The sequence below is a fragment of the Hyperolius riggenbachi genome, chromosome 5 (assembly GCF_040937935.1).
Source record: "Hyperolius riggenbachi isolate aHypRig1 chromosome 5, aHypRig1.pri, whole genome shotgun sequence".
Classification (NCBI taxonomy): Eukaryota; Metazoa; Chordata; class Amphibia; order Anura; family Hyperoliidae; genus Hyperolius; species Hyperolius riggenbachi.
This window is the reverse complement of record NC_090650.1, coordinates 379,986,280-380,013,678: the sequence shown is the minus strand read 5'-3', so window position 1 is coordinate 380,013,678 and position 27,399 is coordinate 379,986,280. Positions and strand designations below refer to the sequence as shown.

General features: G+C 45.3%; 1 long non-coding RNA gene across 3 annotated transcripts in view; it reads left to right on the top strand.

Moving 5' to 3' along the window:
- Window positions 1-27,399, top strand: part of LOC137517826 (uncharacterized) — a 138,937-nt gene that overhangs the window by 95,969 nt on the left and 15,569 nt on the right. The window lies entirely within an intron of this gene.

The window sequence follows — 27,399 nt, the reverse complement described above, 5'->3', positions numbered from 1 at the left end:
CTGTTTCAGTGCTGTGCCTTTTCCTGAATCCTGACTGAAAAGTATCAAAGATGTTGTTATCTGTAAGCCTGGCTTCTAGCTGGTTGGCGACTGCTTTCTCGATAACTTTTGATAGGAATGGTAAGTTCGCCACAGGTCTGTAGTTGGTTACAGAATCAGGATCTAGTGATGGTTTCTTCAGGAGGGGTTTTATGATTGCTTTCTTTAGTTCTTCTGGGAAAAGTCCACTTTGCAAGGAGCACTGAGTGATTTTGTGAAGTGCTGGCCTGAACAGCGCTGGGCACTGCATTAAGGATCCAGTTGGGCCAGGATCCAGGTCGCAGGTAGTGGGGCGGAGACTTTGAATGAGAATTCCAAAATCTTCTACACTCAGAGTGTCAAAGACTTGCCATGGTGGTACGGTAGTAGGCATATGCAACGTCCAGTGGTCAATTGATGTTGTTGGTGTAATGCTGGCACGGATGGTAGACACCTTGTTTGTGAAGAAGGCAGAGAATTCTTCACACCTTTCCCTGGAGTATGTAGACTAATAGTGCTGGGGATTGCTGGAGGGAAGGGGGGGGGGGGGTGCACCTACAGTGGGATGCGAAAGTTTGGGCAACCTTACTATTAGTCATGATTTTTCTGTATAAATCGGTAGTTACAAAAAAAATGTCAGTTAAATATATCATATAGGAGACACATACAGTGATATATTAGAAGTGAAATGAAGTTTATTAGATTTACAGAAAGTGCGCAATAATTGTTTAAATAAAATTAAGCAGGTGCATACATTTGGGCACTGTTTTATTGATTCCAAAACCTTTAGAACTAATTATTGGAACTCAAATTGGCTTGGTAAGCTGAGTGACCCCTGACCTACATACACAGGTTAATCCAATTATGAGAAAGAGTATTTAAGGGGGTCAGTTGTAAGTTTCCCTCCTTTTTTAATTTTCTCTGAAGAGTAGCAACATGCTAGTCTCAAAACAACTCTCAAATGACCTGAAGACAAAGATTGTTCACCATTATGGTTTAGAGGAAGGATACAGAAAGCTGTCTCAGAGATTTCAGCTGTCTGTTTCCACAGTTAGGAACTAGAGATGGCTCGAACGGTTTGCCGCTAGGCTCTTGTAGGCTTTTTAGCTTGCTCCTTGCTGATTTTTATTGCTAAAAAAGTACCCCTCAGCAGCTCTTTTTTTTTTGTGGCCCACTTGCATTATATACAGCCCTGTCAGTCAGTCGTAGCTGGCCTTTGGCTTCTTGGTGGTAATTTCTACTGTGCCACTGCCAGGCCTAGCACATTCAGTGACTACCTGTGTGTGTGACAGGCAGCTGCACATTTGTAATCCCAATTACTGCACCTGTTCACTGCTCAGTGCACCTACCTACCTACCTACGTGAGTACACGCATTGTTAATACCACCAGTCATTGCACCTGTTCACGGTACCTGTGTGTGACAGCTGCACATTTGTAATACCAATCCCTGCATACCTGTTCACTGCACCTATGTGACCGCACGCTATTTAGTATACCAGTCCGTGCATACCTGTTAACTGCACCTGTGTGACAGCTGCACATTGTATTGTAATACCAGTCACTGCTACCTTTCACTGCACCTGTGTGACTGCACATTGTATTAGTCAAGTCAGTGCATACCTTTCACTTCATCCCCCCAATATGGACAAAACAACAGGCAGAGGCAGAGGCAGACCCAAAGGCAGGCTACCCGGCAGATCTGTTCGAGGTCGTGCTGATGTGATTTCGTGCGGCCTTAGACCAAAGTACAGTACTCAGAAAAAGGCACATCCCATCAACTCCCAAGATTGTCAGGATGTGGTTAACTATTTAACACAGAACACCTCAACTTCCGCAGCCACCAGCGCTACTCCAAGTAACACATCCACTACATTTGACACTTCACAGGAGTTATTTGGTGGGGAAATTACTGATTCACAGCCAATATTGTTACAACAAGATGAAGGCGCTGAGCAAGTTACACCACCTCAAATGTCTGAGTTAGGTGACACTATGGACGCAAGGTGTGAGGAGGAGGATGATGAAGTATCTGCAGTTTTGGAGGTGTTTGATACAAGCAAAGCTGGGGAGGATGATTATGATCATTATGATGATACGGATGCCACGTGGGTTCCCAATAGAGGAGATGAACAGGGGGACAGTTCAGAGGGGGAGTCAGAGAGGAGTAGGAGGAGACGACTTGCTGAAAGAATCAGGGGGAGCTCGTCATCAGAAACAGCTGGTGGCAGTGTCCGGCGCCATGTATCACCACCTATGGACAGCCAGCCAACATGCCCTTCAACGTCAGCTGCTGACGCCACCATAGTGCCCACACCCCAGGGTGGCTCAGCGGTGTGGACATTTTTTAGTGTGTATGCCAAAGATCAGAGCAATGACATCTGTACTCTCTGCTACCAAAAATTGAGCCGTGGAAAGGCTATCACCCACGTAGGGACAACTGCCTTACAAAGGTACATGCAGAAAAGGCACAAACTGCAATGGGAAGACCACCTGAGCAAAAGCAGCACACAAAAGCAAAGCCACCCTCCTTCTCCTCTTCCTCCTGCAGGTGCATCATCTTCAGCCGCTTTCTCCCTTGCACCTTCACAATCACAGCCAACTTCCTCCACTCCACCTCTCACCTTGAGCGGCTCCTGCTCCTCTGCCCACAGCAGCACCCAGGTGTCCATGAGGGAAATCTTTGAGTGGAAGAAGCCAATGTCTGCCAGTCACCCCCTTGCCTGGAGTCTGACAGCTGGCTTGGCGAACTGTTAGCTCGCCAGCTGTTACCATACCAGCGGGTGGACTCTGAGGTCTTCCAAAAATTTGTGGCCATTGGGACACCGCAGTGGAAGATACCAGGCCGCAATTGTTTCTAAAAAAAAGGCGATAACCAAACTGTACCGTGAAGTAGAAAGGCAAGTGGTGTAATCTCTGGCACACAGCATTCAGTCAAGGGTCCATCTGACCACGGATGCCTGGTCTGCCAAGCACGGACACGGCAGGTATATTACTTACACAGCCCATTGGGTCAACCTGGTGACCGATGGCAAGCAGGGAGTACATGTCTATGCAGCGGACCTAGTTGTGACACCTCCACGGCTTGCAGGCAGGCCTGCTGCCACCACCTCTCCTTCTCCTCCTACTCCTCCTGCTACATCCTCTTCGCTGTCGTCCTCCTCCTTGGCTGAGTGGCAGAGCAACTCTACTGGTGCTGCGATCTCCTCTCCAGGTAAACAGCCCCAGCTTCCCAGGGCCTATGCTGCATGCCAGGTATGACGGTGTCACACCATCTTAAACCTGTCTTGCGTCAAAGTGGAGAGTCACACTGAAGCAGCTCTCCTGGCTGCTCTGAACAAACAGGTGGATCAGTGGGCAACTGGAGATTGGCAACGTGGTGTGTGACAACGGCAGCAATCTCATTTCGGCTTTCAATTTGGGAAAGTTGACACATGTTCCCTACATGGCACATGTGCTCAATCTCGTAATCCAGAGATTTGTGTGTAAGTACCCAGGCTTACAGGACTTCCTGAAGCAGGCCAGGAAGTTGTGTGGGCATTTCAGATGGTCTTACACGGCCATGGCACGCTTGGCCGATATTCAGCGGAGAAACAACTTGCCGGTGAGGTGCTTGATTTGCAATAGCCCGACTCGCTGGAATTCGACCCTCCTGATGTTCGACCGCCTGCTACAACAGGAGAAAGCCGTCACCCAGTATCTCTACAACTACAGTAGAAGGACATGCTCTGGGGAGATGGGGATGTTCTGGCCGAAGAACTGGACACTCATGCGATATGCCTGCAGGCTCATGCGGCCGTTTGAGGAGGTGACAAACATGGTGAGTCGCAGTGAAGGCGCCATCAGAGACTTGATCCCGTATGCCTTCTTCCTGGAGCGTGCCGTGTGTAGAGTGGTGGATCAAGCTGTGGAGGAGCGTTAACAGGAACAGTTACAGGAGGAAGAGTTGTGGGATCAATTCTCATCAGAACCAGATGTTTCCTCAACACCTGCGGCAGCACAGAGGGGGGAGGAGGAGGAGAAAGAGTCGTATGGGGAAGAGGAGTCAGATGATGAGGAAGGTGTTTTTTTTTTGAGGAGCAGGCAGCAGAAGAACAACCACAGCAGGCGTCGCAGGGGGCTTGTGCTGCTCAACGCTCCCGTGGTATTATTCGTGGCTGGGGGGAGGAGGAGGACTTACCTGACCTCACTGAGGTAGAGCAAGAGGCGTTGGATAGTACGTCTGGATCCAACGTTGTGCAGATGGCGTCTTTCATGCTGTCCAGCCTGTTGAGGGACCCCCGTATGAAAAAACTCAAGGGGGAATGACAAGTACTGGGTGGCCACGCTACTAGACCCTCGGTGTAGGCACAAAGTGGCGGATATGTTACCAACTCACCTGAAGGCAGAAAGGATGCTGCACATGCAGAACAAGCTGGCAACTATGCTTTACGGGTGATGTCACAGCACAACGGAATAAAGGTACCACTGCCAGTAAACCTTCTCCCATGTCCACGCAGACAAGGACAGGACGCTTTAGCGATCTCATAGTGATGTCGGACATGTGGACATTCTTTAGTCCAACGCCTCACCTTAGCACTTCCGGATCCACCCTCCACCAACGTCTCGGCCGGCAGGTAGCCGACTACCTGGCCTTAAGTGTGGATGTAGACACTGTGAGCAGCAATGAACCCCTGGACTACTGGGTGCGCAGGCTTGACCTGTGGCCAGAGTTGTCACAATTTGCCATCCAACTTCTGTCTTTCCCTGCCTCAAGCGTCCTGTCAGAAAGGACCTTCAGCGCAGCTGGAGGCATTGTCACTGAGAAGAGAAGTCGCCTAGGTTACAAAAGTGTTCAGTACCTCACCTTTATCAAAATGAATGAGGCATGGATCCTGGAGAGTTACTGCCCGCCCGAAGACTAAGTCAGTTCCCACACACAGCATCTCTGCCTACACGCCATGTGACTGGCTGCCTGCCCCAAGACTAAGTCGGTCCCCACACAGCATCTCTGCCTGCAGGCCGCTTGACTGCCACCACCAACAGGGTCCACCAGGACTCAAGGCGGATTCCTGAATTTTTAAGGCCGCTGCTAGCAGTGTCCGCTATAATAATTTTTATGGTGCGTGTACATGCCTGCCTAATTTTTCTGGCTGCACTGCAGCAACAAAACAAAAAGCATGTACATATGTCAATTCCCCTTCGTGATCATTACCGTGCCACGGTGAAGGGGCTTGCGTATCGCAATGAAGCAATGACCGCTGGCTATATGAGTGTGTTGGGCACACCTGACCCAAGAAGATAGACAATAAGGTCATTGCTTCATTGTGAACAGACCAAATGCGATCAGCTGGACACTCAGTCACTGTTGTTCTGTCATTCAGCTACCTCAGCCCGACCATATGGGCTTGAAAACCGCCATCGCCTGCACTCTGGCCATGGTGCGCACCAGTCCAGCATGGCCGTCACTACACAAACAGCTGTTTGTGGTGCATTACACAGTGAGTTTGGTCTGTCAGTGTGAAGCAGTACACTAATTACACTCCCTGATTGATGTATACACATGCAAGTTGTTTTAAAGCACTTTAGGCCTCCAATTTAGCAATAAAATGTGATTTCTGCCCTTAAAACGCTGCTGTGCGTCAATTCCTGATTTTTCCTGGGGAGTTTTGCTGTGTATCCCACTCCGCCATTCCCCCTTCAGATGTTAGACCCCTTGAAACATCTCTTCCATCACTTTTGTGGTCAGCATAAAGGTTTCTAGTTTTCAAAGTTCCCCTCCCCATTGAAGTCTATTGCGGTTCGCGGAAGTTCGCATGTTCGCAAACTTTTGCGGAAGTTCGTGAACTGAAAATCGGAGGTTCGAGCCATCTCTATTAGGAACACATTGAGGAAATGGAAGATCACAGGCTCAGTTCAAGGTAAGGCTGAAAGTGGTAGACCAAGAAAAATCTCGGATAGACAGAAGCGACAAATGGTGAGAACAGTCAGACTCAACCCACAGACCAGCACCAAAGACCTACAACATCATCTTGCTGCAGATGGAGTCACTTTGCATGGTTTAAGCATTCGGCGCACTTTACACAAGGAGATGCTGTATGCTTACACAAGGAGATTCTTCGCTCACAGCCCAAACAGAGCCGCTTGAGGTATGCTAAAGCATATTTGGACAAGCCTGCTTCATTTTGGAATAAGGTGCTGTGGACAGATGAAACTAAAATTGAGTTATTTGGGCATAACAAGGGGCATTATGCATGGAGAAAAAAGAACACAGCATTCCAAGAAAAACACCTGCTATCTACAGTAAAATATGGTAGTGATTCCATCATGCTGTGGGGCTTTGTGGCCAGCGCAGATACTGTGAATCTTGTCAAAGTTGAGGGATGTATGGATTCCACTCAGTATCAGCAGATTCTGGAGACCAATGTCCAGGAATCAGTGACAAAGCTGAAGCTGCACTAGGGCTGGATAAACAAGACAACAACCCTAAACACTGCTCAAAATCCACTACGGCATTCATGCAGAGGAACAAGTACAATGTTCTGGAATGGCCATCTCAGTCCCCAGACCTGAATATAATTGAAAATGTGTGGTGTGAGTTAAAGAGAGCTGCTTATGCTTGGAAGCCATCAAACCTTAAAGGGAACCTTAACTGAACGGGGGGGGGGGGGGGGGGGGGAGGGGGGGTAAAGAGTTTCACTTACCTGGGGCTATTGCCAGCCCCTTGCAGCAGTCCTGTGCCCTCGGAGCCACTCTGGAATCCTCCGGTTCCCCGCTGTCACTTAGTTTCGTTTTTGACGACTCACCAGTCGGCCGGCCGCCATGCGTATTATTGGACGCATGCCCTACTGCAATTAGCGCTGTTGCGAACAGCAATGCGTACACAAATACGAGTTCCCGCATTCCACACGCATAGATATGCAGCAACGCGTATTTTTGTACACGTTGTGGTCCGCAACAGCGCTGATTGCAGTAGGGAATGCGTCCAATAAGACGCAAAACGAAACTAAGTGACAGCGGGGAACCGGAGGATTCCAGAGTGGCTCCGAGGGCACAGGACTGCTGCAGGGGGCTGGTAATAGCCCCAGGTAAGTGAAACTCTTTACCCCCCGTTCAGTTAAGGTTCCCTTTAATGAACTAGAGTAGTTTTGTAAAGAGGAATGTTCAAAATACCTTCAACCAGAATCCAGACTCTCATTGGAACCTACAGGAAGTGTTAGGAGGCTGTAATTTCTGCAAAAGGAGGATCTACTAAACATTGATTTCATTTCTTTTTTGTGGTTCCCAAATTTATGCATGTCTAATTTTGTTTAATCAATTATTGCACACTCTCTGTAAATCCAATAAACGTCATTTAACTTCTCAGATATCACTGTGTGTGTCTCCTATATGATATATTTAACTGACATTTTTTATCATAACAACCAACGATTTATACAGGAAAATCATGATGATTAACAAGGTTGCCCAAACTTTCGCATCCCACTGTAAACTAGGGCAACTATAGCTGTCTAACTTATACTGGGGCTTCTCTAACTAGCTTTTTTCTAACATTAGAAAACATCCTGGGCCGCATGCCCAACACTGTATTTTATTGCGGTAATCGGAATACCACAGAAATTTTAGACCAATCACAAGACTTGGGAATACTATTCGAGCCTTATGATTGGTCTAAAATTGCCGTGGTAATCCAATTAAAAAATTCTTCATTCTCTGCAAATTGGCCCAATGCTTCCGAGTTCTGGGATTGGGCTAAAATTACTGAGCTGTGGTAGTACTTTTTTTTGCGAATGTAATAAACAGTGGTTTTCTCTGTTTGTTTAAGCAGATTATTCTACCGAAAAAGTTTCAGTAATGAGCTCTCTCAGTGATTACAGGGAAAATAAAAATGCTAATTATTTCCTGACCTGCACTGATTATTAGAAGCGAAACATTTCCTACCAAAGATCTTTTCTGACTTTAGCGGAGAAATCGGTCCATTCCCCAGCAAGGAGCTGACAATTATCTGAAAGGTTAAACAGAAGCAGCATCTCTGTAATAAGCCGCAGTGATCACATCACAGTTAATATTTTATGACCGCAGAAGTGGAAATGGAGATGGAAAAATGTCAGACTGGGATAAAAGATTTGAAGGGACTGGAAATGACTCTGAAGCCAATGAAGAAATCAGTTAATTACTTTCTTCTTGAGCCGTATTTCATCTCGGAGCATCCAGTCTTCAATGTTTGTAAATGGACTTTGCTGCTTAAAGGAACCAGGGCCTATATGCAATTAACTTTTTTCCTGTGTTATCGCCTAGGAGATAATTGTCACAGGGGCATAACTAGAAATCACTGGGCCCCCCTGCAAAACTTTGGATGGGGCCCCCTCCCCCCTCGCTTTCTGCACAGGTAAACTGAGAACAAATGTTATTCAATTGGCTAGTGCACACTTGAATGTGTTTTCCCCAAACAGATAAAAACAGACAGCAGTGAAGCGAAGCACTGCATGCATTTTCTGTATCAATTACATCAACTTCTATGATAAAATCGCAGTAATTAATCCAGTGGCATAGCTAAGGAGTTGTGGGCCCCGATGCAAGTTTTACAATGGGGCCCCCAAGCACTTCATACATAGCAATTGATACGGTGCACCAAAACCTGCCAATGACAACTACAGTCTCAGAGGAGCAAGAAGGGGATGGGGAACAGTTTGTTAATGATTACCACTATTCAAAGTATCTATAGAAGTGATTATTATGAGCACAGGACCAATACAGAGCTAATACTGTAGTTGAGGAAGGGCCCTTCGGGGCCCCTCTGGCCCATAAAATAAGCTAAAAACTTAAAAATTGCTGAGGAGGCAGCGGTGGACTTACCTCCTCAAAGCAGATATAAAACTGGCGCTGCGGTCTTTACAGAGGTGCTAGGCTGAGACATAGACATTTGTTGCTGTATGCTCCATCCCCTGTTGCCTGATGAAGCGGGGCCACACCTGCGAAACATGTTGCAACTGTTTTTTGGAGTATATTAATAAATCTAACCTTTGAAAATTGACAGTTTCATGTCTGCTTTGAGGAGGTAAGCCCACCACTGCCTCCTCAGCAATTTTAAAGTTTTTAGCATATTTTATCCTGTTGGCGCCTCTGTTCAATTCCTGCAATACCTGTGTCCACCCCTGGTGGAGGGGTGATATACCCCCTTCTTTCCGATCTATGGAGAGTGACTTCTTAATCCTAAGTGGAGACAGGTCTTAATCTCCCCACCTGCATTTACACTGGTTGCCTATCGGGTAACCCTGGTTTGTAAGTATCAATTTACTTACTTACACTATCCATCAAATCCAATACATACTACACTATATTGGGCTCTCAGTGTTTCTCTTATTGTGTTCTGTGATGAAATTTGCAGGCTTTCACACATACAGACTCACATGGTATACAGAACACTCACTCTGTCCACCTCTAATGCAGCACAACTGGCTCTGCAGACTCCTCCAGCATCACTACAGTACACAGCACTTGGGGAGGGGTTGGAGAGGCTGGGCACTGTGCACAAGACCCTGCTGCACACTGGATAGAGGCTGTCTACAATCTTTGTCTGCAATACTTTGTATGATTCCTTATCAGTGGCTGAGCAGACGCAGTCATTAGAATAATTGTTCAGAGAGCAGAAAGCTTTTTCTCTACACACCCTTAGTTGTTAGTTGTCAGTGTCACGGGACTGGGAAAAGAAGCTCAACCCCCCACAGGGCACCCTGCGGTTTCTTCCCCTCCTGCAGCTGCATCCCTTGCAGGGTCTATTGTTATGCCCCTGAATTGTCATCTTCACTTTAAAATGACTGTTCTTTCTTGCCGGTGGTTTAAAAAGCATTTTGTGACAAGAGGCCATATACAATTAACTTTTTTCACACCTTGTCATAAAATGCCTTTGAAACCACCAGCAAGCAGCACAATATTCAAAATGAATTTGACAGTACTTTTTAGCTGACTTTTGGGTACTTTTTAAATTGTAAAATCCTGAAAAGTTATTTTAAAGAGAAGATACAAATTATCTTCTCCTAGGAGATAACGCAGGAGAAAAAAAGTTTATTGCATATGGGCCCCGGTATCAAAGTTGATGCAGTGCCCATTAACGATACAATTTTTCTGAACAATTATTTATTTTCATCAGATCAATTTGCTTGACCAAAGGAATTGTTTATAAAAAGAGCCAGCAGTTGCTGAAGATACGTGAACAACAATCATGCCCCGCAAATTTAAATGACCTTATTTAATCTTAGCTAAACTAGAACTGTACCATTGATGAATAATTTTGATCCTTTTCTTTCTGGTCAATTGTTTAATTTCACTAAATTGAAAAAAAAAAATAGTTTCCTAGGAGATAACCACTTACCTACCACAGGTTATTTCCCCTTAAAAACCAGAGCAATTTTTAAATTTCACACTCCTCCCATTCATTCTCTAATAACGTAATTGTTACTTATCCCACCTAAATGATCTATGTATTGTGTTTGCAGGACACAGGCTTTCTTTGGGTGTATTTTTTTATTTAGTAATTATTTTATTGCCTGTGCATTTTACAGTGAATAGGAAAATAAATTGAAAAAAAATCATTCGTTCGCAGTTTTCAGCCATTATGGTTTGAATAAAACTCACAATTTTATTTGCTCATTTGTCCTGGTTTTACAACATGTATCATCTCAAAACGTTGGAAAATATGTGTCTGTACAGTGATTGAACCTCAAACAATCACAAAGTATGTTTTCTGGCAACATGCATCTTTTTTGTAGAAGGTTTGAATCAGATAAAGAAAAATTGTAGATTAAAAACAAAGAAATAAATTTAGACAGGAAATAATATTTAGAGGTGACTCTAAATCCAGGTGATGCTTCTTCAGCTTTCTACCTAGTAAAACTGCACTGCTGAGACAACAGAACTTGGAAGTGGAACTACACAATGCAGCCCACCAGGAAACTTTAAGTGAGAAGGATATGGTGGCTGCCATATTTATTTTCTTTTAAACAATGCATATTGTCTGGCTGTCCTGCTGATCCTGGGAACAAGCATGCAGATCTCTGTGCTCTGACGGAAGTCTGACAAGATTAGCTACATGCTTGTTTCAGGTGTGTGATCCAGACTCTACTTCAACCTCCTTCCTCCAGGCACCTTCCGTCTTCAATTTTATTGCAAAGTGATCTCATCAATTCGGGTTACATACCACTGGAGCACAGCGTGATCAAGCGTCTAGCAAGATGCGAAACGGCTGTCGCAAGCCCCAACTGATGCCCGGCACCCCCACCTCCAACTCACCACCACCAAACTGACCACCAGTTGTATGCACCAGTGGTATGTAACCCGAATTGATGAGATCACTTTGCAATAAAATTGAAGACGGAAGGTGCCCGGATGTTCTTTTCTCTTTTTTCTTCCTGGTCACATTAGCAGTTTTTTCTTCATGTTGGTGATCCGATGTGCACACGTCTAAGCATACTACATCAAGGGATATCGGAAGAAGGGTGAGAGAAATATTTATTTGCCTGTCAATTCTCAAAGATCATCAGGACATGTACCTTTAACCACTGCAGGACCACAGGCTTTACATCCCCAAAGACCAGGCCATTTTTTGTAAAATAGGCCACAGCAGCTTTAAGGCCAAGCTGCAGGGCTGCACAACACAGCACACAAGTGATTCCCCCTTTTCTCCCCACCAACAGAGCTCTTTGTTGGTGGGGGCTGATTGCTCCCCCAATGTTTGTTTGTTTGTTTTTTACAAATATTTATTTCTTTATTTTTGTAATAAAATGTGCTATTTTTTAAATTATTTTCCCTTCTTCCTTCCCTCCCCTGCCAGCCAATCACTGTGATCGGCTGTCATAAGCTTCAGCTGCTGAGACTCTGGAGGGGACAGCCGTGTGACACGACTGTCCCCAGTACAGCGCTGCTGTAGATCGCAATGCTGTACACAGTAATTAGACGGCGGTTTCGTCATCTAACAGTCTCTGAGCGGCGATCGCCGCTGGGAGACTGAAGGCTCCGCCTACCAAGCAGGAGATGCGTGCGCAGTGTGCGTACGATCTCCTGCAAAACGAAGCCCCAGGACTTTACGCCGATCGGTGTTAGGCGGTCCTGGGGCCGGACGCGGTGTGACGCGGTTGGCAAGCAGTTAAAAAGGCTGTGGCTAAATTTGGGTGCAGGGTAAAGCCAAAAGACAGCTCATCCTGCTGTAGGCAAACTCTTGGGTGTTGCAACTAGGGGTAAATACACTAAAATTATTCACTGAACACTGCATAATTCTTACAGCCTATGACGACGCCCAAATAAACGGCACAGTGCTGCATGGAAATTAGCTGATTCGAGCAGGACTGCCAGGCAACTGACATTGTTTAACCTCCCTGGCGGTCTATTAAAACCACCAGGGGACAGCGCAGCACTTTAATTTTTTTTTTTTAAATCATGTAGCTAGCCTAGCGCTAGATACATGATAGCCGCTGTGCAGTGGCATCCCCCCACCCCCTCCGATCGCCTCTGACGATCAGAGCAAACAGGAAATCCCGTTCAGAACGGCATTTCCTGTTTGGCTTCCCCGTCACCATGGCGACGATCGTCATGGACGTCGTGACGTCATCCGGAGTCCCGATCCACCCCTCAGCGCTGCCTGGCGCTGATAGGTCAGGCTGCGCAAGGGGTCTGGGGGGGGGGGCGGCACGGCGGGTAGCGACAAATTGGCGCGGAGCGGCGGCGATCGGTTTGTACACGCAGCTAGCAAAGTGCTAGCTGACCAAAAAAAATTGTGCAAATCGGCCCAGCAGGGCCTGAGAAATCCTCCTGCGCGGCATAGCCTGACAGCCCGACCTGAGGTCGGGCTTACCGCCAGGGAGGTTAAAAGGAAGTAAATATGGCAGCCTCCATATCCCTCTTGCTTCAAGCTCCATTTAATAAGTTTATTGTAACTGGCTTAGACACACAATGGGCAAAATATTGTGCATTTCTCATTGATGCAAACTGAGTATCGTATGCGTTAAAAGGGGAGGCTGAACTAAGGCTTTAAATGGGCATGAAAAGGGTTAATTCATGATCTAAGAAGCATGACATAGTTACACATGGCACAAGTCTCTGTAGAGCTCTAATGGGACGCTGCATTTGCAAATATGAATTATTGTGCTGCACAAGACTATTACATAAATGTGTTATCAACACCAGACTCAGCCAAGGAGCACAAATCACATCAGAGCAGATTACGTAACTAGCATGTGTTCAAATGTTTCCCAGTTCCAGCTTCACCCTGAATAGCTCAGAAGTGCATTACAAGCAGGGACCAAACAAGTGATTTTTTTTCTTGGTCTTGAATTCTGCACTGATCCCAGTATACATGTGCAGATGTGAAGCGTACATAAGCTGTCGTCTGTAAGCTGACGGCTCACCCAAGTCATCGTCAGAGATGTAGCGAACACAGAATTTTCCATTCGCAAATGGCGAATGCGAACTTCCACAAATGTTCGTGAATATGCGAACCCGGCAAACCACCATAGACTTCAATGGGAAGGCAAATTTTAAACCTACAAAGACTGTTTCTGGCCACAAAAGTGATGGAAAAAGTTATTTCAAGGGTCTAACACCTGGACTGTGGAATGCCAGAGGAGGATCCATGCCAAAATTCTCACCAAAAATTATGGAGTTGATGCAAAGTCGGGTTTAAATGCAATAGTACTATCAGAATACAATGAAATAATAATACACTGGAGTGGTTCTGTGCCTGCAACTTAATGAGGCAACAAAAATTGCAGTAATGTGCTCACAGTTCTTGGTGTGGGCTGTGAAGTGTCACACACAAAAAATAAAAAACGCACACAAGAGACTCATTTGCTAGCCCTCTAAAGGGCTGTTTGGAGTGCTTTCACAGCAAGTGAGGAACAAGAACACAGGCCTAGCTAATGCTTTCCCTACCTATCTGCAGCAAGTCTGACCCTGCTCTCACTAACAGTCAGCCAGCAGAGAATGAATCCAATATGGCCACCGCAACTGCTTTTTGATAGGGGGTGGGGGTTCCCGGAGGGGGTGTTAACTGATTGGCTGCCATGTATCTGCTGACTGTGAAGTAAGGGGTCAAAGTTTGGCTCCATGATGATGTTGAGGGGGCGGGTCGCCCACGCCATATGTTATAAGTTCGCGGAGAATGCGCATTCCCCGGACACTGTCCGCCTGCAAACTGTTTGGGCCATCTCTAGTTGTTGCAACACGGAGGGAGATGTAATTCCAGAACCCCAAATTACCCTTACGCGCACCGTATAACATTACTGCTACGGCGCCGCCTAGTTTCAGCACTTGGCACTGAGCCCCATGTGCCAAAAGCACATGCTTCAGATGTGAGGCCCCCGACTAAAGGTACATAAACCTATTAGTAAAAGTAGTCCATACCGGCTGATAACAACCACTTCAGACGATTATTGTTAGCCTTTCTAATGAGTGTACAACGTACAACCGACCTCGCTCAAGGATCCAAAATGCTGGATACCTAATACCAGATTATGCTTCATTGCAATGTTATTATTGTTCCCCCTGCCTCCTCTGTTGTGTAACAATCATCGTCCTTTCGCCACTCTCCACAGCTATAGAAAACATCTCTAGCCTGAAGGCTAGCAATGCATCTCTACAGCATTAGTCTCTGATTTGTCACCCAGCAATATGATGTGACAATGACAATATGACAGCAATATGGCAATTACCATATATTTTCACATATAAGGCGACCCACGGTACCAACTTTTCCATCATAAACCAGGAAAAAGGGATTGACCTATGTATAAGCCCCCCTTTCCAGTATAGTCCCCTCCACAGTAGCCAGATGTGCCCCCAGTACTAATCATCCCCTCTCCACAATGCCAGATGTGCCCCAAGTATGATACAGCTGTGTCTAAAGACACCACTAGATTGTGCCATAAATATGAAACACAGCAATTTCCACACAGGAAGAATCCCCAATCACTGCACTGCTGACACATTGCTTGCACACTCCGTTCAACAAGGTAGAGGACAGAGGTAGTCTTGAGCAGCGCACTCTGCACACCATGTTACAGGGGATTGGATGGTGCGGGCTCAGCAGGGAGCCAGCTGGCAAGAGCAGGATCACTAATGCAAGATCCTTACGTTCCTCTGCTAGTAACAAAACCTGTTCCACCATCCATTCTGCTCAACTGACTCGCTTATAAGCCAGGGGGGTAACTTGTCAGCCCATTTTTTTGTGCTGAAAAATTAGGCTGAGTATATAAGGTAAGTTGGTTGATGGTCAAAACTGGTTATCATGTCTATGAGAACTCAGGGATTGTGATGGTCAGATTTATGAAGCAAGGAATTGGTCCCAAATCTACAGAAAGTGCATGTTGCTGGCTCACGTCTAAGCTGTATGAAATTTGTATGCACGTTAGAATGGTTTGTATTTTATTGAACAGATCTACTTTAGCACAGGTATGTCAGCTTGATCAGGTGTTTTGGTTTAATACTTGTTCTAGCCTAGGCTAAACATGCTTTAAAAAGGAGCAATGATTGCACGAATCCAAATCTAGTCCATATGAACTGAATGCAGCCGTCCTCCTCCTCATTCCCAAATCTTCCATGGTGCTGCACAATAGACAAAACTGTTCTGTGTTGTGCAGCTTTTACATTCAGGGCACCCTCTGTGTTGTGATTTACTTGGCGATAAAACCCATGCTTTGGCTTGCTCTATCAGTGACGGAGGGCTGGGATACAGACTGCACTGGGTTTCATCAGCACACAGTCAGATAAACGAATGTGTTGGATTTACATATCCTACATATGTTGGCAGACTGTATCTGGATATTGTTTGGCTTGCTTGATTAAATGCAGATTCCTTGCGCATTCTGCAACACACAACCACACTTCCCGTAACACACTGCCCTGCATTCTGCTATTTATAAACTCTATTAGCTGCTCAGTATTTATTCCATTGTATCATTCTCTCTCTCTCTCTCTCTCTCTCTCTCTCTCTCTTCTCTCCTCTCTCTCTCTCTCTCTCTCTCTTCTCTCCTCTCTCTCTCCTCTCTCTCTTCTCTCCTCTCTTTCTCTTCTCTCCTCTCTCTCTCTCTTCTCTCTTTCTCTCTTCTCTCTCATCTCTCTCTTCACTCCTCTCTCTCTCTTCTCTCCTCTCTCTGTCTCTTCTCTCCTCTCTCTCTCTCTCTCTCTCTCTCTCTCTCTCTCTCTCTCTCTCTCTCTCTCTTCTCTCCTCTCTCTCTCTCTCTCTCTCTCTCTCTTCTCTCCTCTCTCTCTCTTCTCCCCTCTCTCTCTCATTTGATTGATTTAGTAATCTTTGTGGGCTATAGACATTGTCCTCAATTCACTAAGATCATGCTGGAGATAATAAGGCAAGAGAAAAACTTACCTCTACGCAGTTAGAGAGTTACCGTATATACTGGAGTATAAGCTGAGTTTTTGAGGCCAAAAAAGTGGCCCAAATGTGGGGGTCTCGGCTTATACTCGGGTGCCCCCCTCCCCTGTGTGCACCCTTCACCGCAATGTGTAAAAAAAAGAAAAAGCAGAGGAGCGTTAAAGATCTCGTGCATTCTTTCACACCGCTTGTCGCTATGTGTAATGTGATCCACGTCCCCCCCCCCCCCCTCCTGATTGCCGTATGCATAATGTAATCCATGTGCTTCCCCCTCTCCGCTTGCCGCTATGTGTAAAGTACAGTAATCCGCAGGATATTCCCTCTCCTCCAGACTGTCCAACCTTTGAATTGTTCTCCGTGTCCCCCGGGTGTCAGGATATGCAGCCGCGGCGTGAGTGATTATTTCCGATCCATGCTGTGTTGGGAAGCCTCTTCCTGTCCGTCGCAGGTTAATAAGAGTCGCCCCTAGAGGGCGTCATAACAACGAGCCTGCGACGGACAGGAAGGGGCATACCAACACAGCGCAGAGCGGTAAGAATATACCGCGGCTGCATATCCTGACACCCGGGGGACACGGAGGACACTTCAAAGGGTGGCCATACACTCCAGTCTGGTGGAGAAGGTATATCCTGCGGATTACTGTATTTTACACATAGCAGCAAGTGCAGGAGGGGGAGTATATGGATTACTTTATGCATACCGGCAATCGGGGGGAGGGAGACGCGGATTATGTTACACATAGAGGGGGAGGAAGGGCACTCAGTGCAATGTGTAACAAAAAAGATAATCTGCACTGATGATTGAGGGTGCACTCGAGGGAGGGGGGGGGGGCACTCTGTCATTAAGGAAAGAAAACCATCCCTGGAGATTACAATAAGAGGTTAATGCTTTTCTGGGTTTTTATGGACTGTGTCACTTTGGGTTCAAAGTTCCCTCTTATCCTGCCCCTTGGGCATTCAAGTACCTATGGTTATTATTGTTGTAGTATATAATAATCATTATGGTTCTTACATTAAGATATACTGTAGATTAAAGGTACAATGTGGTCTGTTGGGACTTTTTATGGCAGGTTCACACTGATCCCAATTGCAATCGCCTACCAAAGGTGACATCACTGCAGCACTTTGCACATGCCTGGTGGCATGTGATAACAGCTATTTTATTGTACAAAATATGCATAGAAGTGAGTGTGAGTGAAGTCCTCACTGGGTCTACATGTTTCTTTACAATGTTTCTCTCCATATATACTGACCTAAAGGTGTTGCATTGCCTACCCTCGGCTTATATTCGGGTCAATCATTTTCCCAAGATTTTTAGGTAAAAGTTGGGGGGTCGGCTTATACTCGAGTCAGCTTATACTCGAGTATATACGGTATCTTATCTCTTCATTCCTTAAGTTATCTCCTCTGTAGTTAAGTTACCTCCTGTAACATCTGTAGGAATGGCGGCTGGGGACACGCAGGGTGTACCCGCAGCCGCCTTTGCTTCCTCTTCTCAGACCTCATTCGTTCCGTCGGCGTCTAGCACGCCGGAAACGGTATTGTCATCTGCTCATAGGGTCGCTGTCTTGCGCGGGCGCGCGTGGAGACAGGACCTTTATGCTGGGAGAAGGCACGTCAGCTGACCTGCCGGTGACTCTCGCCGCTCGGATTGGCTGTTCCGAGATGGGCGCGGCTGAGAGTCTTCCTCTGCTTCATAAAGCCTTTGTTCACCATTCGCAAACTGTCTGCTGTCGTGAATACTTTGTGTTAGCGCTCAGACCTTAGACTAGTTCTTAGGTGTTGAAACCAAGGACTTCACACCAGACTAGGAATTGTGATATGTTATTGATTACTTGTGTATGATTCTGGCTATACTCTGACCTTGCATTTGCTTACTGATTCTGTACTTCCGCCCATATCTGATCCTTGTTGCTGAACTTCTGCCTGATTACCTACTATTCTCTTGCCTATCGCTCTGTACTGATATTACCTCTCTGTTGCCGAACCTTGCCTGTCTGACCACTCCTCTCACCAGTGGGCCCTTGCCACTGGTGAGGTGTTTATATATGCCCACCAGCTCCTCTGGTGAGGTGACACTGTTTCTGATAGTCCCTTGCCAGCTCCTCTGGTAAGGTTTTGTTAAACTATACAGTTACCGTGTCTGATAGTACTTTACCAGCTCCTCTGGTAAAGTCTTGTTAATTAATACTATCTTACCACTGATAGTACCTTGCCAGCTCCACTGGTAAGGTGTTGCCAAACTATCTTGTTCTGTTGTAGCTAGGGCCCACCAGATCCTCTGGTGAGGACTAGCGTTGATTCCAGTTAGTACCCACCAGTTACTCTGGTGAGGTTCAGAGTTAGTATATACCTCCAGTGACTGATAGTACCTTGCCAGCTCCTCTGGTAAGGGCTAGGTAAACTATTCAGTCACTTGTGCTGTTAGTACCTTACCAGCTCCTCTGGTAAGGTTTAGCCAAGCTGCGTTGATGCTCTCTTTTGCTTATACTTTACCAGCTCCTTTGGTAAAGGTCTATTGTTTATATTTGTGTTGTTAGACTCCCTAGCTCCACTGGAGAAGTCTATACTGTTGCACCAAACACCACACCTTACTCTCTGCTAGCTATACTTGTATTATTGGTGATACTGCAGATCACCACATAATCAGGTATAGCATCTGTATTATTTGTGGTTCTGCAGAGCACAAATAATCAGACGTCTGAGTTGCAGCACCCAATCGTTGCACCTCATCTATAGTTATTTTCACATGCAGTTAATTAACAGCCTGTCTTTAACTTTGGCCAATGGCCTCAATTCTGGTAGCCGTGTGAGGTAAATATTTTTTTGTAGGTAAAGTACCTCATATGGTATTTTACTCTTTTATTAACAAATCTGAAATATTTTCTGCATTTCCGAACATACGGTAAAACGTGTGGTAAAACGTGTGGTATTTCAGCGGTAAGTATACAGTAAATAAACAATAGTAGTCTTTAATTGTCTTCCATAAGTTAGGATAGTCTTTGGAATATGGTTGGTTTTTTGAGGTAGGAAGGTGTATTTGATTATGTAGCAACCTATGAAAAGTATAGGCATCCCCTATAAAAAAAAATCCAGTAAATATTTGGAGTTTTGTTTATTTCTACTATTCTTTTCTATTACATAGCTGGAATTGGAACTCCACTAAAACAGCAATAGGAACTAAAAACTGCAAAACGCATACAAACTGACTTTACCTCCAGGTACAGGCAGGTCTAAAGGTGGCCACACACGATGCAATGAAAGTTCACGGCAATTCGATAAATATGATCGGATCTCCACCAAAAAAATCGAAAGCTTTTTGTTAGTTCGACTGAGAAATCCGATCGGATTGAAAACCCTACCAGAATTGAGGACAATGAGTATTCCAGTATTGTGATATATTCTATATATTAACTTATTTATAAGTCAACACAAACCTGTCATTTCCATTTTGGGTGACTACTGGTAACTGACAGTTGCTAGTAACAAGTGTTTAGTACTCTCGATTTGCAGCGCTAAGCTTCCAGGTTCCAGTCTCAGCCATTGTTATTTCATTGTTTGTTTGGGTTTCCTCCGGCCACTCTGGCTACAAAAAAAAATAAAGTGTAGCCTCTCTATACCCTCATACAGCATAAAATATGCACAAAGCAACAAAGATGTTTTTGTTTTTACCAAAGCTAGGAATAAAAGTTAGGTATTTAGCCTGGTAGAGGGAAGCCTCTGGAATGGATAGTCCTGATGCTTCCCCCATGGTTCTCGGCTTCACCCATCCAGCGACAGGACCCTCTAAGCAAATCAGGCATTATTATTATTATTATTATTATTATTATTATTGATCTATAAAACTCCAACATATTCCATGGCACTGTACACAGCAAGAAATAAACATGGGGTACAAAATAATACAGACAATGCACCAATATACAAATACATAGAAATATACAAAATAGTCTACAATCTAAAGGCATTTACAATCTATGTTACAATCTAAAGGCATTTACTTTTTCTTCTCTGCAATAGTGGCTCAGTGCTACTGCACAGGTGCTGCCTGGACTTGTGGGGGCGCACTGCAACCATGCTCATTCACAGAGGGAAAAGCGGCCGTTAAAAAGAGGAGGGTCCCAGCGAGCAGCGGAGGTGTCGAGGAGGACAAGGGAAGCCTTTGGATCATCCAGATGAAGTAGGCGTGGGCTGAGTTGGGTGCCACTATAGCAGCAATGCTATACTCCGTGGCACGGGTAATTTGGAATTCTGATGGTTGCCGGATCCCCAAATACTTCTCCCTCTCAAAAGCTATGACTCAGACGGGGAGTAGTATTTAATGCCGCCGGGAATTTGAGTGGCAGCAAGGTGGGCCGTTAATCGGCTTGCCCTGCGCCCAATTCACCAGCGGTGTTGCAATACGTACATCATCCAGTGGCTTCCCTCTACTATGGTAAGTATATGTCTTTTAGGTTGATTCACTAAAAGTAATGCGCCCGTCAACGCGAGTTATTTTGAATGAGCGCAAGTTCATTTTAACAAGCGCATGCTTAGTGCAGTCCTGGCAGCGTCAAATGCGCTCTTCAGTTATAGGCGATCCTTCTAAATGCCGCATGATAGTGATGTAGTGGGACTGTGCATAGCGTGTGCTCGTTTCAAATTAAAGGGGCAATATCGCGAAAAATTTTAAAATGTAAAATATGTGCAAACATAAACAAATAAGAAGTACGTTTTTTTCCAGAGTAAAATGAGTCATACATTACTTACTGACAAAAGCAACAGGTTTTGGACTAGTCCATCTCTTCATAGGGGATTCTCAGCAAGGCTTTTATTCTTCATAAATTGTAACGATTGTGTAATTATTTCCGTGGTCAGCGCACAGGATGCGCGCGGACACTGCGGAAATCCTCCACAAGTGTATAATTGGAGAGAACCCAGCAATGGTGCTATGCACCTGTAGAGGGGAATTCCTGCCGGCAGATGGAGCTGTGGAGTGCAGAGGAACAGATCCTCTGCACAGCCACAGATGCCAGATAAGGATTGTACGTAATGGGGCAATACAGAGCAGGATAGTTTCTCTCGAGGGAGAGAGCACAGAGACAGAATGTATGTATGTCCACCAATCTAGTCGCCGCCCGGCGACGGTCGACACATAACAGCGAAGACCAAAGAGTGTCATAAAGTAAGAAGCAAAAGCAATCCTGCACAAACTGCTGCACCACCAATTATAAGTAAAACAAAGCTTTATTGAACATTCTGTATAAACATCATAAAAACATTTAAAACGATTGCTATAAACAGCAAATCACCACAATACAGTATTATGTGGGAACAACATCACAAATGCCTCACCTCCTAAATCACAAATAAACCCTAATGGCTGCCAAAAATGATACTCAACGTGGGTTCATGAGATTGAACCCACCATTAGGTATATGAGACCCGGGTCTGAACTGATTACTAAAAAGTGAAGAGGGTTAAAGTGAAAACCACCAATGAGAGATCTCCTATAATCAGACGTGAAAAAAGGATCTGAAAAAGTGCTAGAGTATAACAATATGCTCATGAGCCATGAGAGATAGTAAATATAAGCATGTATAGACAGTGCATATAGGGATCATAGATACCTGTGTGTTAGGGAGTATACATACATAGCCCGGGATGGTAGATGGAGGCAGCCATGAAGTAAGGGTGGAGGGAGGCACACAAGACGCTCAAAGAGTGTGGCACACAAGACCAAAGAGTGAACGCAATCGCAAGAGTGGCGATTGCCAACAGTGACACAAGACAGAGTAAAGGTTAAACACAGGAGCAGAGAGAAAGGCACAGCATATCGTACAATGAGAATGTCCACAAAAATAACAAACGCACTACCTAAACGCAGTCGCCGCGCGTTAGGCGCAACAGCGGCAAGCGCGTCTATGGCGCGGTCTCCGCACGATAAGCGCAACAGAGGCAAGCACGCCACCCTCACTAACGAATGAACATAAATGAACAAATAACAGGAACGTTTGCTAAATGGCTGCCTTACCTCAGGCAACCGCAAGCGTTAGCTCCAGACAGACAGACGAACGGAAAACAAGAATAGGTCAGATAAGATCCACCGCTCTGTGCGATCCGGGTTCAGGGACAGGACAGGAAGGATCCACTGCTCTTCCGCCAGAGCGAGTGTGAACCAAGTACAGAAACAGAGCTAGCAGGATCCACTGGTCTTTTCCACCAGAGCAAGTGTGAACCAAGTAGAGAAACAGAGCTAGCAGGATCCACTGCTCTTTTCCACCAGAGCAAGTGTGATCCAAGTACAGAAACAGAGCTAGCAGGATCCACTGTTTTTTTCCACCAGAGCAAGTGGGATCCAAGTACAGAAACAGAGCTAGCAGGATCCACTGCTCTTTTCCACCAAAGCAAGTGTGATCCAAGTGCAGAAACAGAGCTAGCAGGATCCACTGCACTTTTCCACCAGAGCAAGTGTGATCCAAGTACAGGAATAGGCCTAGCAGGATCCACTGCTCTTTCCGCCAGAGCGAGTGCGATCCACATGGCAAGACAGACAGAAGGAGTAACCAGTAGCAACAGCCGCTACGGTAAAACTCCAAGACATAGACTAGAGAGATCCACTAACGCTAGGGCCAGTGCGATCCAGGTTCTGGACCAAACGATTCACCATCGCCAACCGCTGGCGACAGTGCAATCGCAAAGACAAGACAGAACAGGCAATACAGATAATACAACCTGACTGCACTAATGGGAATGCCTAGTGCAGTCCCAAGGAATACTCTAAGATAATGTTTAGCAAACGATAGCAAAGGCTGACACTCCAGGTGTTAGCAGGAACAAACCATCATGACCAGCAAAGGATCCTGGGAGAACATGGTATTTATACTGCAAGCCTTCAAAGGAGGCGGCTAGGCAATTTGCATGACAAGTGTATGCAAATTCCTCAGTGACAGAGCAAGTCTAAAACCTGCAAAGTAAAGACAGGTCTCTTTTCCAGAGACCTGCAGCCCTCAGACTTAAGGAATGGTCAAACAAATGTCTGCCTGTGCAGACAGCTGAGCGGATCATTACATAAATATATTCTTGAAAAAGGATTTAAACAATGATGCTGGCCAGATTCTCTGCTCCCTACACAGTTTTTGGGCAGTTGCACAGAGATACTGCCATTCACTAAGTGCTTTTTAAAATAAATAAATCCCTGAGAATCCCCTATGAAGAGATGAACTAGTCCAAAACCTGTTTCTTCTGTCAGATTTCTACTGCCTACTGTAAGTGACAGCAACAGAGGAGAAAAGTAATTTATGGCTTATCTTACTCTGGAAAAAATGTTTGTATATGTTTGCACATATTTTAAATTTTACAATTTTTCGCCACAGTGCCCCTTTAACTTGTGATGACCAGCGCATCACTTTTAGCGAATCAACCTATTTTTTTGTTATTTGCCCACATGTTTGCTTTACGGCTGCTCTGTGTCTTTTTATTATAGAAAAGCACGTAATAAAGAATGTGAGAATGGAGCAGCTATGCACCACAGCCCAGCAGTTGTGGAAATGTACCACTGATATATGTCTAGTCAGTATTGAAGTGACAGCTAGGCCACACTGCTGGCTCTCATAGTGAAGCATTACTCTAACAAGAACAAGGCCCTGTTTTTTTTTACATTGTTAGCAGAAGGACCACTTGTACACACTGACCCATCTTGATTTAAGTTACGAAAATAAGAGCGATGCGATTCGTACAATCCATTTATTACGCAAGTCAGAAAAATGCTTAGTGTCTGCGCCGTTCATCCCCCATCTGGTTTTATTTTAATTTTATTCCCAGCCACATATGAAATGTTACTTGGCTGTTTTCATTCTCACAGTCGATCTTGATTAATGGCTTTGAAAGTAAAAATAATTGGCCTGCTTCGGATTTCTTTTATAACTTGTTCACCAAGAATGTGAGCTTGGAAAGTGATCCTAAACAGAAGGAATGCATTACACTGGCTCTGAGAAAAAGCAGCCCACCCCTTCTCCCGATGTGTATTTTTCTAACAGGCGCCTCCTTGACTGTCATTAGATGGTCGATATGACAAGCCAAGAAACCTTATGAATACTCCATAAAAGTGACCAGTTAACGGGAGGGGAGACTTACATGCCACACATATGCTCAACTAATAAAACTAGGCCTGAGCAGCGCAGCCTGCAAGCCTTGTGAGGTAAAATTATCGTGGAAACAGTGAGCAAGGCTAACAGAAGTGGAGATTAGGAAGGCCTAATTGTCTCTGGATTTCACATTAGTGGCCTTTAAAGATACCCTTGAGATATTTTGTTATGAATTTGTAATATTTTAGCTGTATCCAATTTCAGAGGTGGCAGTAGGCGGTTTGGAAAATAGCTCTGGAACGTGATAAGGCGGCGATGAGGAGCTTTAGAGGGCGCAATGAGACTCTGACATCTTAAAATATCGCCCCGGGCAGTAAGGAACCATGGCGGTGTTTTCTTTACAGGAGTATGTAGGTCTTGCAAAGCTTTTGGAAATTAGAATAGGAATTTTGGGGCAGGAAAAAAACAATATATACATAGCTGAGAACTGTCATTGATTTACAGGGATGGTGTCTGGTTTTGATAAATTTGTCCCTGGAAAGTTTTCTCAATTTTTTTTGTTCCTTATTTTCAGTAGAAATGCCCCTTTCTGCTTGTTGCATGCCGTGATTTTTTTTTTTTTATTGTATGTTTATAGAACAACCAAGTAAAGGTAATCTGTAGCTTTTTACACATGTATGATGCTACTTATTTCTGACTAATCCCAAAGGTCATTTAATAATGGGTACTAGGGAACGCTGTGCCGTATGCTCATTGTCGCGGATCCACGTGCACGCTCCTGACCCCCACTGCGTGCGCACAGACGCGATTCCCCCCCCCCCTCATGTGGGCATGGCTGCGAACCATACGAGCAAGGCATGGCCATGACCTGTACACGGCATCCATCACAGCCGCTGCTCGAACCCCACCCATGCCCAGATGCCACACACAGGGTCTATGACTAAAAGTTTTAGAGGCAGACAATCATCAACAGGACAGCTAGGGAATGTGCACTTTTTAAAAGGGAATAAATATGTCAGCCTCTATATTTCTCTCACTTAAATTGTGCTTTAACAGAGCAATTAGACACAAAGCCCTGTCAGAAACACATACATAATAAAAGGACGCTTGGAAATTTGGGGGCCTGAGAAAGCCGATTTACAGCCGGTAAATTTACAGATATTCTACTATTAAAGTGTAAAGAAAGACTGTAAAATATTGGTATTAACCACCCTGGCGTTCTATTAAGATCGCCAGGGCGGCTGCGGGAGGGTTTTTTTTAAATAAAAAAAAAAGTATTTCATGCAGCCAACTGAAAGTTGGCTGCATGAAAGCCCACTAGATGGCGCTCCGGAGGCGTTCTTCTGATCGCCTCCGGCGGCCAAATGTAACACGGAAGGCCGCAATGAGCAGCCTTCCGTGTTTGGCTTCTCCTGTCGCCATGGCGACGAGCGGAGTGACGCCATGGACGTCAGCCGACGTCCTGATGTCAGCCGCCTCCGATCCAGCCCTTAGCGCTGGCCGGAACTATTTGTTCCGGCTGCGCAGGGCTCAGGCGGCTGGGGGGACCCTCTTTCGCCGCTGCTCGCGGCGGATCGCCGCAGAGCGGCGGCGATCGGGCAGCACACGCGGCTGGCAAAGTGCCGGCTGCATGTGCTGCTTTTTATTTGAACAAAATCGGCCCAGCAGGGCCTGAGCGGCAGCCATCGGCGGTAATGGACGAGCTGAGCTCGCCCATACCGCTAAGATGGTTAAATACCGATATCTTACTATAGCTAAACCTAACCCTACTAGTCTCACACAGAACCCTTCCCCTAACCCTAACTATCTCCCAGCACAAACACCCTTCCTGATGCCTAACCCTAACCACCCACCCTGCACAAACACCCTTCCTGACGCCTAACCCTAACCGCCCACCCTACTCAAACACCCTTCATGACACCTGACCCTAACTCCCCCCATGCAGACATGCTTCCGGATGCCTAAACCTAACTATCCCCCCCGCACAAACACCCTCCCTGATGCCTAACTCTAACCGCCCACCCTACACAAACACCCTTCCTGATGCCTAACCCTAACTCTCCCCGTGCAGACACTCTTCCCAACACCTTAACCTAACTATCCCCCCCACACAAACAGCCTTTTTGATGCCTAAACTTAACCCCCATGCCTTACTTTAACTGCTCGCCTCCCCACACTAATTGCCACAAAAAAAATAATAATTAAAAAACATAATTTTGTAGGGTGCAGCCGTAGGCATTCATTAAAATAGTGGCATTGAGTGCCCAAATTTCCCCTTAATACCACTATTTCCATGGGCGCTTAAGGCAGAACCAAAACTTACAGCAATAGTACCACTGCCTTGTGCATCAACTCCAAGGAGAGAAACAGACTGCTGATGTGGAACCTGTTTTGCCACTAGAAATAAAGAAAAAAAACAAAACAGATATATATATATATATATATATATATATATATATATATATATATATATATATATATATGTACTCCCCGACTTACAAATGCCCTACTTACGAATGACCCGCCGATACGGACTGTATGGGTTCAGTGTTGCCATGGGAACAAGCCATAAACATTTTTTTCAAATTGGACTTGTATTTTTAGAGAAAATGGATCTTAAAAAATTCAAAGAAAGAATGTTTTTTAAACTTGTATAAGCAGGTACCGATGGCAGAGGTGACACAGAGGGGGACACTGGAGGCACGGGGGTCACATAGGAGGTACAGGGGACAGACATAGCACATTGTTCAGACTTAAGAACAGATTCAGGTTAAGAACAAACCCACAGTCCCTATCTCGTTCGTTAACTGGGGACTACCTGTATATATTTACTGTATATATAGAAAAAGAGAGAGCGAGAGAGAGAACTAAACACATCACACAAACACGAAAATAACAGGCTATTATATAATGTATTTCTGAGATGAGATAATGGGCACAATGGCATGGCACTGGGACCAG